This window comes from Anomaloglossus baeobatrachus, chromosome 5, assembly GCF_048569485.1.
Source record: "Anomaloglossus baeobatrachus isolate aAnoBae1 chromosome 5, aAnoBae1.hap1, whole genome shotgun sequence".
NCBI classification, from domain to species: domain Eukaryota; kingdom Metazoa; phylum Chordata; class Amphibia; order Anura; family Aromobatidae; genus Anomaloglossus; species Anomaloglossus baeobatrachus.
The window spans coordinates 447,693,147-447,706,761 of record NC_134357.1 but is presented as its reverse complement, the minus strand read 5'-3'; the positions used below and the strand labels follow the sequence as shown (position 1 = coordinate 447,706,761).

Genomic DNA, 13,615 nt, shown 5'->3' with positions numbered 1-13,615 from the left:
CAAGAAGGGGATAGAAACCAGGTTGGGGACATATATACCAGAATGTGCCCAGCAGGGGGATATATACCAGGAGAGGCCCAGGATGGGAATTTATATAGCTCTGGCAAAAATTAAGAGACCACTGCAAAATAGTCAGTTTTATGGAATAACCATGATTTTTAATCACCGCTTTCATGCGTCTTGGCATGCTTTCCACCAGTCTTTCACACTGCTTTTGGGTGACCTTATGCCACACCTGGGCAGATTAAACTTTGCGAAGAACGTATGAATCAAGCCACATACAAAGTTATCCTGGAAAAACAGTTGCTTCCTTCTGCTCAGTCAATGTTCCCCAACTCTGAGGACTGTTTTTTTCCAGTAGGACAATGCGCCATGCCACACATCTTGGTCAATCAATGTGTGGATGAAGGCCCACCACATCAAAACCCTGTCATGGTCAGCCCAATCTCCAGACCTGAACCCCATTGAAAACCTCTGGAATATAATCAAGAGGAAGATGGATAGTCACAAGCCATCAAACAAAGAAGAACTGCTTATATTTTTGCACCAGGAGTGGCATAAGGTCACCCAAAAGCAGTGTGAAAGACTGGTGGAAAGCACGCCAAGCATGAAAGCTGTGATTAAATATCATGGTTATTCCACAAATTATTGATTTCTGAAATCTTCCTGAGGTAAAACATTATTAGTATTGTTGTTTCTAAATGATTATCAACTTGTTTTCTTTGCATTATTTGAGATCTGAAAGCAATGCATTTTTATGTTATTTTGACCATTTCTCATTTTCAGAAAATAAATGCAAATTTTTTTGCTTGGAAATTCGGAGACGTTGTCAGTAGTTTATAGAATAAAAGAACAATTTACATTTTACTCAAAAAATACCTATAAAAGAGAAAAATCAGAAAAACTGAAAATTTGAAAGTGGTTTCTTAATTTTTTGCCAGAGCTGTATACCTGAAGCGGCCCAGAAGGAGTACATAAATGCTAGTAAAGGGACATGTATGCCAGGATGGGGACATGTATGCCAGGAGGATATTATACAGAGGGGCAGTGTGTGTGGGGGGGCGATATACAGAAGGGCAGTGTGTGTGAGGATAATATAAAGAGGGGTAGCTTGTGTGTGGGGATAGTACACAGAGGGGCAGTGTGTGTGCGGGATATTATACAGAGAGGGTGTGTGGGATATTATACAGAGAGGGTGTGTGGAAGGTGATAGTATACAGAGGGGTAGTGCGTGGGGGGCAATATACAGGGGGGCAGTGTGTGTGAGAGGATAATTTAAAGAGGGGCAGCATATGTGAGAGATATACAGCGTTGCAGTGTGTGGTGGATATTATACAGAGAGGCAGTGTGTGTGGGTGAGATATTATGGAGAGAGGTGGTGTAGAGGGTGTATTATGGAAAGAGGCTTTGTAGAAGGTGTGCTATGGAGAGCGGCGATGTGTGTGGAAGGGATAGTGTATGTAGAAGGGTGTATTACGGAGCGGGGCGGTGTAGAGGTTGTATTATGAAGAGAGGGGCAGTGTAGAAGGTGTATTATGGAGAGGTGCAGTGTAGAGGGTGTATTATGGAAAGACGCGATCTAGAAAGTGTGTTATGGAGAGGAGCAGTGTGTGTGGGAGATATTATACAAAAAGGCAGTGTGTGGGAGAGATATTATACAGACATTATACAAAAGGGTAGTGTGGGAGAGGTATTATGGAGAGGGGCATTGTAGAAGGTGTATTATGGAAAGAAGTGGTGTAGAAAGTGTGTTATGGAGAGGAGTGGTGTAAGTGTGAGGGATATTATACAGAGAGGCAGTGTGGGAGAGATATTATATACAGGGGCAGTGTGGGAGAGATATTATGGAGAGGGATGGTATAGAGGGTGTATTATGGAAAGAGGCGGTATAGAGGGTGTGTTAGCACCCTTTTAGCAATGACTGTGTGAGATATATATATATATATATATTTTTTTTTTTTCCCCCAAGAGTGGCGGCAGGACTGTGGAAGATTTGAGGGGTGTAGCCTGGGCGGAGTCTCAAGAAGGCTCGAAAATATTTCCAATATGGGGCCCTGCAGTTCCTAGTGGCAGCCCTGACTACCACCCCCATTATCCATCTAACTACCTCCAGTCTGTATGTGTTGTACTGTTGTCTTGCAGCGCTGGGATCTGGGGTTCACCTCGGATTCCTGGGTTCTCTATGGCACATCGGATCAGTGGTGGTGGAGATTAGATAGTGAGCTCCTGAGGACAGATCCCGGCCTCGTGTGCCACTTGTTAAGCTATGTGCGCACATGTGCATTTTTCATGCGTTTTGGCTGCGTTTTAAACTGCAGTGTAAATGCATGCGTTGTGCTTCCCCAGCAAAGTCTATGAGAATTAAGCATATTCCATGCGCACGTTGCTTTTTTTAGGCAGCGTTTTGGATGCCAAATATTTGACAAAATCGATGCATTTAAAAAAGTAGCATGCCACTTCTTTTGTGCGTTTTGGTTGCATTTTCCACCCATTGAAATGAATGAGGTGTGTCAAAACGCAACCAAAATGTTTAGCTGTGCACTTGCACTGCATTTCTGTTGCATTCTGCATGCTTTTTTGACAAACAAAACGCAGGTCTCTCTCTCTCTGTTGGTGTCGGTCGCTCTCTGTTGGTCTCTCTCCCCCCTCTCTCTCCCCCCTCTCTCATACTCACCGATCACCGGCGCAGGGCTGCACAGCTGTCACAAAGCTCCAGCGGCTTCTCCAGCTTTTGAAAATGCCGGTCGCTCATTATTCCATCTCGTAGTCACTGCTTCCCCCGTTCACCGGCAACTGTGATTGGTTGCATTCAGACGAGACCCCGCGCTGAGTGACAGCTGCCTCACTGCAACCAATCACAGCCGCCGGTGGGTGGGTCTATATTGTGCAGTAAAATTAAATAATTTAAAAAAAAAAAACGGCGTGCGGTCTCTCCCCAATTTTGATACCAGCGAAGGTAAAGCTACATGGCTGAAGGCTGGTATTCTCAGGATGGGGAGCCCCACGTTATGGGGAGCCCCCCAGCCTAAAAATATCAGCAGCTGTCCAGAAATGCCACATCCATTAGATGCGACAGTCCCGGGACTCTGCCCGGCTCATCCCGAATGCCCTGGTGTGGTGGCAATCGGGATAATAAGGAGTTAATGGCAGACCATAGCTGACACTAAGTCTAGGTTAATCATGGCAGGCGTCTATGAGACACCCCCACCATGATTAATTTGTAAGTTAAAGAAAATAAACACATGCACCCAAAAAAATCCTTTATTTGGAATAAAAGCCAAAATAAACCCACCTTCTTTCACCACTTTATTAATCCCCAAACACTTATCCAGGTCCGACGTAATCCACACGAGGTCCCATGACGCTTTCAGCTCTGCTACATCGGAAGCAGACATTGAGCAGCCACAGACCACGACCACTCTCTGTGAGTTTCATGGAGCAATTGAAGTGAGTGATGACGTCACACCAGTTGGACACCGCTGGATCCTCCAACTGTGACAGCAAGTCGCCCGAGTGACTGAAGTGATCAGCGGGGCCGTCACTCAGGTGATTTGCGGTCTCGGGTGCTGGACTCCAGCTGGCCAGGGGTAACCTGAGTGACAGCACCGCTGATTGCGCGTCTCACTTCAGTCACTCAGGGGATTTGCGGTCACTGGTGAGTCCTTCACCGGTGACCGCAAATCAGGCTGCAGCACACAGACAGAGCCAGGGGATGACAATGAAGTCGGGTGAAGTTCATCTGAGTTCATTCTTATCTCGCGGCTCTGTTTGGCAGCCAGACATTCTCTATGGGAATGTAGGGATGTAGCAGAGACGAGTGGGAACGCACTGTCAAAAATGCATGCGTTTTGGATGCATTTTTTTTTGTCAAAACGCAGTGTTTACAGTTTTGAAAACGCTGCAGTTTATTTGCCAAGCCAGAACGCAGCGTGTGCACATAGCCTTACTGTCCACCAGGAGCAGATCTGTGAGCCGTGTCCATGAGAAGATCATCCGCACCCCGTCTAGATCCCAGCAGCACAAATCTACAGCTAATAGACTGTGTGCTTCAACGCCACAGCTTTTCCAAAATCTCTGCTTCCAGTCATTCATTGGGAATACGCTTGTAAACACCCAGAGGCGGAAAACACCATACAAAGTTTATTTCTTTGTCGCTCCTAATTGGGAGACCCAGACAATTGGGTGTATAGCTACTGCCTCCGGAGGCCGCACAAAGTACTACACTTAAAAGTGTAAGGCCCCTCCCCTTCTGGCTATACACCCCCCCGTGGGATCACGGGTTCCTCAGTTTTTTGCTTTGTGCGAAGGAGGTCAGACACGCACGCATAGCTCCACTGTTTAGTCAGCAGTAGCTGCTGACTATGTCGGATGGAAGAAAAGAGGGCCCATACAGGGCCCCCAGCATGCTCCCTTCTCACCCCACTTTCTGTCGGCGGTGTTTGTTAAGGTTGAGGTACCCATTGCGGGTACGGAGGCTGGAGCCCACATGCTGATTCCTTCCCCATCCCCATTAGGGTTCCGGGTGAAGTGGGACTTTACCGCTCTCCAGGCACTGAGACCGTGCTCCATCCGCAGCCCCTGGAGAAGCCGCTGGATATGGAGCTGAGTATCGTCAGGGACAGACCCTGCTCCGTCAAGGTACTCTGTGTCCCCGTGCATACCGCGCGCACACCGCAGCATGGCTGGGTGTGTTAGTGCGCCGGGGACATCAGCGCTGCTGCGCTTGTGCCATTTCCTCACTACAGCTTGGCTAAGTGGGTAGACTTAGGGCGAACGGTCGCGCCGGCCGCTGGGGTCAGTCACACTGCGACGCGGCTGGGACTTGTGGTGCGCCGGGAACTTCCGCGCTGGCCGTGCATATATCACGGCCGCGCTTATTACTACAGTCCCCGGCTTTTGCGGCCTAGTTCGTCTCGTTCCCGCCTCCGCACCTGCCAGTCAGGAGGAGGGCGGGACGCCGTACAGAGCATCAGCGCTGAGGGCTGGAGTCTGTTTTACATACTCCAGCCCTCACACCAGGCACAGTAGGACGCAGTTTCCCGCACTTTGTTTGTGGCACGCCCACGGTCCGCCCCTCTTCACAGGACGCCGGCAGCCATTCCTGTCTGCACGCTGAGCTGGAGAGGGGAGCCTGGGAGACCCAGACACGGGATTCTACGACCTCATACCCGCTTTTCAGCGGGCGGTAAGCAGCCCTCAAGGGCTCACCCCCACTTGTGCCGTTGTGTACTTGGTATTTTGTGTTTGCAAATACTTTTCACTGTACGGTCGCTGGTGATTCTTGGCTATATACCCTCCTAGATTGCAAGGAGGCAACAGCATGTCGTCCGTTAAACGCAAGGGTGCCAAGGCACAGACTTTATATGCTGCCTGTACCGCATGTGGGGCTACTCTACCGGCAGGTTCCACTGACCCCCATTGTGTGCAGTGCTCGGCCCCTGCAGCACTTGCTCAGCCGGGGCCTCTGCTAGACGTGACCCAGGGTGTACCACCTGTGAATGCTGTCCAGGTGACAGGAACGGAGTTTGCAGCTTTTGCTGATAGATTGTCTATGACAATGTCTAAGATTCTTGAAACATTGCAGTCTAGACCAGTAACTCAGACCACGGACACTGTTGAATCATTGCTCCCTGGTCCCCCTCAACTGGAACACTTCCGGGCTCCGGGGGTGTCACATGCACCCCAGGGTGACGGCTCTGACTCGGACGACAGTCCCAGACAGCCTAAGCGGGCTCGCTATGAGGGGCCCTCAACTTCGTCTCACTGGTCAGGATCCCAGCGGGATGAATCTATGGGTGATGAGGCGGATGTAACTGATCAGGATTCTGATCCTGGGACCGCTCTCAATCTGGATACACCGGATGGTGACGCCATAGTGAATGATCTTATAGCGTCCATCAATAAGATGTTAGATATTTCTCCGCCAGCTCCTCCTGAGGAGGAGTCAGCTTCACAGCATGAGAAATTCCATTTCAGATATCCCAAGCGTAAATTAAGCTCTTTTCTGGACCACTCTGACTTTAGAGACGCAATCCAGAAACACCACGCTTATCCCGATAAGCGGTTTTCCAAACGGCTTAAAGATACACGCTATCCTTTTCCCCCTGACGTGGTCAAGGGCTGGACCCAGTGTCCCAAGGTGGACCCTCCAATCTCCAGGCTTGCAGCTAGATCCTTAGTTGCAGTGGAAGATGGAGCGGCACTTAAAGATGCCACTGACAGACAGATGGAGCTCTGGTTGAAATCCATCTATGAAGCTATTGGAGCGTCGTTGGCGCCAGCATTCGCAGCCGTATGGGCACTCCATGCTATTTCAGCTGGGCTTACACAAGTCGACACTGTCACACGTACATCTGCTCCGCAGGTGGCACCATTGACCTCTCAGATGTCTGCATTCGCGTCTTACGCGATTAATGCTGTCCTAGACTCTACGAGCCGTACGGCGGTGGCGTCAGCCAACTCCGTAGTTTTACGCAGAGCCTTGTGGTTGAGGGAATGGAAGACAGATTCTGCTTCCAAGAAGTGCTTAACCAGTTTGCCTTTTTCTTGTGACCGATTGTTTGGTGAGCGTTTGGATGAAATCATTAAACACTCCAAGGGTAAGGATTCATCCTTACCTCAACACAGACAAAACAAACCCCAACAAAGGAGGGGTCAGTCTGGTTTTCGGTCCTTTCGAGGCTCAGGCAGGTCCCAATTCTCCTCGTCTAAGAGGACTCAAAAGGATCAGAGAGGCTCAGATTCTTGGCGGACTCAATCACGCTCAAAAAAGACAGCAGGAAGAACCGTCACCAAGACTGCTTCCTCATGACTCTCAGTCTCCTCTTTCCGCATCCTCGGTCGGTGGCAGGCTCTCCCGCTTTGGCGACATTTGGCTGTCACAGGTCAAAGACCGTTGGGTGAGAGACATTCTGTCTCACGGGTACAGGATAGAGTTCAGCTCTCGTCCTCCAACTCGTTTCTTCAGAACTTCTCCACCGCCCGACCGGGCCGATGCTCTGCTGCAGGCGGTGGCCGCTCTAAAGGCGGAAGGAATGGTGACTTCCGTTCCTCTTCAGGAACAAGGTCACGGTTTTTACTCCAATTTGTTTGTGGTGCCAAAGAAGGACGGGTCGTTTCGTCCCGTCCTGGATCTAAAGTTGCTCAACAAACACGTAAAAACCAGGAGGTTCCGGATGGAATCTCTCCGCTCCGTCATCGCCTCAATGTCTCAAGGAGATTTCCTAGCATCAATAGACATCAAGGATGCTTATCTCCACGTGCCGATTGCGCCAGAGCATCAGCGTTTTCTACGCTTCGTTATAGGAAGCGAACACCTGCAGTTCGTAGCGCTACCTTTCGGGCTGGCGACAGCCCCTCGGGTCTTCACCAAGGTCATGGCTGCAGTAGTAGCAGTCCTGCACTCGCAGGGTCACTCTGTGATTCCGTATTTGGACGATCTACTTATCAAGGCACCCTCTCAAGAGGCATGCCAACACAGTTTGAACGTGGCACTGAAGACTCTCCAGAGTTTCGGGTGGATTGTCAACTTTGCAAAGTCAAATCTAACCCCGACCCAATCACTAACATATCTTGGCATGGAGTTTCATACTCTCTCAGCGATAGTGAAACTTCCACTGGACAAGCAGTGCTCGCTGCAGACAGGGGTGCAATCTCTCCTTCAGGGCCAGTCGCACACCTTGAGGCGCCTCATGCATTTCCTAGGGAAAATGGTGGCAGCAATGGAAGCAGTCCCTTTCGCGCAGTTTCATCTGCGCCCTCTACAATGGGACATTCTCCGCCAATGGGACGGGAAGTCGGCGTCCCTCGACAGGGATGTTTCCCTCTCTCAGACAGCCAAGGATTCTCTCCGGTGGTGGCTTCTTCCCACCTCTTTGTCAAAAGGAAGGTCGTTCCTACCCCCATCCTGGGCGGTAGTCACGACAGATGCGAGCCTATCAGGGTGGGGAGCAGTGTTTCTTCACCACAGGGCTCAGGGTACGTGGACTCGGAAAGAGTCCACCCTTCAGATCAATGTTCTGGAAATCAGAGCAGTCTATCTTGCCCTGCAAGCCTTCCAACAGTGGCTGGAAGGCAAGCAGATCCGAATTCAGTCGGACAATTCCACGGCGGTGGCGTACATCAACCACCAAGGGGGAACACGCAGTCGGCAAGCCTTCCAGGAAGTAAGGCGGATTCTGTCGTGGGTGGAAGACACAGCATCCACCATATCCGCAGTTCACATCCCAGGCGTGGAAAACTGGGAAGCAGATTTTCTCAGTCGCCAGGGCATGGACGCAGGGGAATGGTCCCTTCACCCGGACGTGTTTCAGGAGATCTGTCGCCGCTGGGGGATGCCGGACGTCGACCGGATGGCATCTCGACACAACAACAAGGTCCCGGTTTTCATGGCACGATCTCACGATCACCGAGCTTGGGCGGCAGACGCCTTAGTTCAAGATTGGTCACAGTTCCGGCTACCTTATGTGTTCCCACCTCTGGCACTGTTGCCCAGAGTGCTCCGAAAGATCAGGTCCGACTGCCGCCGCGCCATTCTCGTCGCTCCAGACTGGCCAAGGAGGTCGTGGTACCCGGATCTGTGGCACCTCACGGTAGGCCAACCGTGGGCGCTACCAGACCGTCCAGACTTGCTGTCTCAAGGGCCGTTTTTCCATCTGAATTCTGCGGCCCTGAACCTGACTGTGTGGCCATTGAGTCCTGGATCCTAGGGGCCTCAGGTTTATCTCATGAGGTGGTTGCCACCATGAGACAGGCTAGGAAACCATCCTCCGCCAAGATCTACCACAGGACGTGGAAGATATTCCTATCTTGGTGCTCTGCCCAGGGAGTTTCTCCCTGGCCATTTGCATTGCCTATTTTTCTTTCCTTCCTGCAGTCTGGGTTGGAAAAAGGTTTGTCGCTTAGCTCCCTTAAAGGTCAAGTCTCCGCGCTATCCGTATTTTTTCAGAAACGCCTAGCGCGACTTCCTAAGGTACGCACGTTCCTGCAAGGAGTCTGTCATATCGTCCCTCCTTACAAGCGGCCGTTGAAGCCCTGGGATCTGAACAAGGTTCTAATTGCTCTCCAGAAGCCGCCTTTCGAGCCTATGAAGGAGATTTCCTTTTCTCGGCTTTCACAGAAAGTGGCTTTTCTAGTGGCGGTCACGTCTCTTCGGAGAGTGTCCGAGCTGGCGGCGTTATCTTGCAAATCTCCCTTCCTGGTGTTTCACCAGGACAAGGTAGTTCTGCGTCCAATTCCAGAGTTTCTTCCCAAGGTGGTATCTTCCTTTCATCTCAATCAGGATATCACTTTACCGTCTTTGTGTCCGCATCCAGTTCACCAATTCGAAAAGGGTTTGCATTTGTTGGACCTGGTGAGAGCACTCAGGATCTACATTTCCCGCACGGCGCCCCTGCGCCGCTCGGATGCACTCTTTATCCTGGTCGCTGGTCAGCGTAAAGGGTCGCAAGCTTCCAAATCCACCCTTGCGCGGTGGATCAAGGAACCAATTCTTCACACCTACCGTTCTGCTGGGCTTCCGATTCCATCTGGACTGAAGGCCCATTCTACCAGAGCCGTGGGTGCGTCCTGGGCATTACGGCATCAGGCTACGGCTCAGCAGGTGTGCCAGGCGGCTACCTGGTCGAGTCTGCACACTTTTACCAAACATTATCAGGTGCATACCTTCGCTTCGGCGGATGCCGGCCTAGGTAGACAAGTCCTTCAGGCGGCGGTTGCCCACCTGTAGGACAGGGCTGTTTCACGACCCTATCACGAGGTATTCTTTTACCCACCCAGGGACTGCTTTTGGACGTCCCAATTGTCTGGGTCTCCCAATTAGGAGCGACAAAGAAGAAGGGAATTTTGTTTACTTACCGTAAATTCCTTTTCTTCTAGCTCCAATTGGGAGACCCAGCACCCGGCCTGTTTTTTCTTAGGGATTTTGTTTTTCGGGTGCACATGTTGTTCATGTTAATAAGTTCAGTTCTCCGATGTTGTTTATCGGATTGAATTTGTTTTTGAAACAGTTATTGGCTTTCCTCCTTCTTGCTTTTGCACTAAAACTGAGGAACCCGTGATCCCACGGGGGGGTGTATAGCCAGAAGGGGAGGGGCCTTACACTTTTAAGTGTAGTACTTTGTGCGGCCTCCGGAGGCAGTAGCTATACACCCAATTGTCTGGGTCTCCCAATTGGAGCTAGAAGAAAAGGAATTTACGGTAAGTAAACAAAATTCCCTTCTTCTCACAGCTGAGGGGTTGTTAAAATTGTATATGGTGTATGTAATGCCCTATGAGCTAAATAGCCTGGATTCCAGTGCATGCATCTTATCTGCACCAATACATTGTAACAAACTCTCAGCTGTCAGAAGGAACAAGTCTATGAAGCTGCTCAGCCTCTAGATTTAAATGCCGTATTTTTCGGATTATAAGATGCACTTTTCCTCCCAAAAATGTGGGAGGAAAATGAGGGGTGTGTCTTAAAATCCGAATGTAGCTTACCAGGTGGTGATTGAGAGGGGTCACAGGAGGCAGGGGCTCTGTGCGGGGTCGCTGCAGCTGCTGTGTGCAGCGGCCAACGCGTCTGCTGTGGTCGGCGGCGGCCAGGAAGGTACAAGCCATTCTGACAATGTCAGTGGTAAGGACTTCAAATAATTGCGTCCAGAGTCCACGCGTGCGCAGATGGAGCTCTTGGCTCAAGAGACTCAAAAACTCCATCTGCACATGCGCTGCCTCAGCTGCCCCCCTCACAGGGGCAGAGCCGGCACAGAGCCGAGCCAGCACGGGGCAGAGACAGAACGGAGCAGAGCCTGCTGCAGCCCAAGCACAGCGGTAAGACACCACCGGATTATAAAACAGACCCCATTTTTTTTTTTTACCTTTTTTTTTTCCTCTGAATTTGGGGTGCATCTTATAAAATGAAAAATACGGTACATTGTCCTGCTGCTTCATTTTTTTTATTTTTATTTTGTGATCGAAATTTTCAAGCAGTATTCTATTCTATTCACCGCATAGATTCCCTGACGATCCTATGCCGGCTCTTCCCTGGTGACCTTGGCATATGAACGGGATCGTGTGATATCACTATGTTATGTATATACAGGTTTTTAGAACCCACACTTGCCCCACCGCACGTCTCATTTTAATTCCAGCTTGATATTTGAGTCTGTTATTACCAGGGCTGTGGAGTTGGAGTTGGAGTCGTGGAGTCGGAGTTGGTATAAAACTGCCCGACTACAAAAATATATAATAACTTGGGTACAGCGGTTCAATGCAGTATGTGATGAATATTTTTTCATAAGAATTTGGGAAAGTTATGAAATGTCCTACAAATGTCTGTTCTATTCCTGATCAAAGAATCTCCGCTTTTATTTGAGATGAATCTGTGCTGCACTTTAGCTAAATGATATAAGTAGTGATGTTACCATTTTACTACAGTAAATTTATCACAAACATGAGTCAAGTACAGTTGAAATCCTTAGCTTCCCGCCACTCTCTATAAAGACACATCTGCATGTTTTTCTCACTATATGACATGAAATCAGAATAAACCTTTCCCGGTTTAGGTCAATTTGGAACCAAAATCTAATTTATAAAGGTGTGTGTGTCCGTCCGTCCGTCTGTCCGTCCGTGTGTGTGTGTCTGTTATAGGAATCCGCACCGTTGCATTTACAATCACGAAATTTTGCACAGACACCCCATGTGAGTCAGGGAACATCAGACTATGTCTGCATGGGAAAATTTAACCCCGCGCTTTAGTTACTCTCCAAAAACCTGCCTCCATTAAAGTCAATGGAGTTGCGAGCTATAGGTTATTAATAGCAGCTGTAATTGGTTGCTATAGGAACAAAATAAATTGTTACTATAAGAAGCTTATGTGTGAGGTAATAAGATGTCGGTGGGGAGACAGAGACAGAAAGTGAAAGAGGCAGACAGGGAAAGACACAGACAGAGAAAGAGACAGGCAGACAGGGAAAGAGACAGAAACAAGGAAAGAGACAGACAAGTAAAGAATCAGGGAAAGAGAGACAGAGACAGGCTGGGAAAGAGACTTACAGACCGACACAGAGATAGAGAGAGACTAATACAGAGACTGGGATAGAGACAGAGATACAGTTACTATCCCGGGCAATGCCCGTGTACTACAGCTAGTTATTTATATTTTCCAAATGCCAGAATAATAAGAGACAGATTTGTTTTAAGGCATTTTTATCACTTTCTGCAAAGTCAAAAGTTTACATACACTAAGAGTATTATGCCTATAAACAATATGGGACAGCCCATATGATGTTATGTCTTTGGAAGCTTCTGATAGGTTTATTGGCAACATCTGAGTTATATAGAGACACACCTGTGGATGTATGTTAATGCACACCTGAAATACACTGCTTTTTTGTGTAACGTCACGGGAAAGTCTAAAGAAATCAGCCAAGATCTCAGGAAGAGAATTGTGGACTTTGGGCACAATTTCCAGATACCTGAAAGTGCCTCATTCAGCTGTACAAACAATTATACGCAAGTACAAACAAGATGGGAATGTCTGACCATCATACCGCTCAGGAAGGATACTGGTTCTGTGTACCAGAGATGAATGTGCTTTGGTCAGACATGTGCATATCAACCCAAGAACAAAAGCAAAAGACCTTGTGAAGATGCTGGCGGAAGCTGGTAAGATTGTCATTATCCACAGTGATAAAAGTACTGTATCAACATGGGCTGAAAGACCACTCTTCCAGGAAGATGCCATTACTCCAAAAGAAATATAAAAAAACCAGATTAATGATTGTAAATGCACACAAGAACAAAGACCTTAATTTTTGGAGACATGTCCTCTTGTCTGATGAAACTAGAATTGAACTGTTTGGCCATAATGACCATCGTTACATTTGGAGGAATAAGGGAAAAGCTTTGAATCCTAAGAACACCATCCCAACTGTGAGACACCGGGGTGTTAGCATCATGTTGTGGGGTTTTGCTGCAGGACGGACTGCTGCACTTCACAAAATAGATGACATCATGAGGAAAGAAGATTATGTGGCAATAGTGAAGAACATCTCAAGACATCAGTCAGGAACTTAAAGCTTAGGCAGAAATGGGTCTTCCAAACGGACAATGACCTGAAGCATACTGCCAAACTGGTTACAAAGTGGCTTCATGATAACCAAGTCAATGTTTTGGAGTGGCCATCATAAAACCCTGATCTCAGTCCTATTGGAAATGTATAGGCAAAGCTGAAAAGGCAGGTGCGAGCAAGACAACCTACAAACATGGCTCAATTACACCAGTTCTGTCAGGAGGAATGGGCCCAAATTCTTACCAACTATAGTGAGAAGCTTCTGGAAAGAGATCCAAAACGTTTCCTCCATGGCATAGGCACCATATGCTAATGAAATGTATGTAAACCTTTGATTTTGCAGAAAGTAATAAAAATGTTTTAATTCGCTTTATTATTCTGGCATTTGGCAAATATAATTTTTAGTTCCTAATTGACCTAAAACGGGAAAGGTTTCTGATTTCATGTCAGAGAGTGAGAAAAACCTGCAGATGTGTCTTTTTAGAGAGCGGATGGAAAAACCTGCAGATGTGTCTTTTTAGAGAGTGGAGGGAAACGTCTGGTTTCATATATATGAGGGAGTCT

The 13,615-nt window shown here is 48.4% G+C and overlaps 1 protein-coding gene across 2 annotated transcripts in view; it reads left to right on the top strand.

Moving 5' to 3' along the window:
* The window catches only part of SLC2A4RG (SLC2A4 regulator), a 63,111-nt gene that overhangs the window by 2,617 nt on the left and 46,879 nt on the right, over nt 1-13,615 (top strand). The window lies entirely within an intron of this gene.